This window comes from Odontomachus brunneus, unplaced genomic scaffold (genome assembly GCF_010583005.1).
Source record: "Odontomachus brunneus isolate Ranch 3 - 2012 unplaced genomic scaffold, Obru_v1 Obru_scaffold_317, whole genome shotgun sequence".
In the NCBI taxonomy this organism is placed as follows: domain Eukaryota; kingdom Metazoa; phylum Arthropoda; class Insecta; order Hymenoptera; family Formicidae; genus Odontomachus; species Odontomachus brunneus.
The window spans coordinates 182,390-182,600 of record NW_022639767.1 but is presented as its reverse complement, the minus strand read 5'-3'; the positions used below and the strand labels follow the sequence as shown (position 1 = coordinate 182,600).

General features: G+C 46.0%; 1 pseudogene; it reads right to left on the bottom strand.

The window, feature by feature from the left end:
* LOC116853402 overlaps positions 1 to 211 on the bottom strand; it is a 3,239-nt pseudogene that overhangs the window by 1,982 nt on the left and 1,046 nt on the right.

Below are 211 nucleotides of genomic sequence, written 5' to 3'. Positions count from 1 at the left end.
CTATAAGTCGGCTTCCGATGTCTGAGCATTATTACAGCCTAAAAATTATTTTGGTGTTAGATAATTTACTCGATAAAGCAGCTTAAATCCGGTACTCCTCTCTCTCTGGATTTGTACTTACGCGAAGTTGCCTGACTCGAGTAAGGCGTTTACGACTCTGTGGAAGAAGCTCAAGCGCCTCCTCGCCACTGCTATCGACTCGAGACTCGGG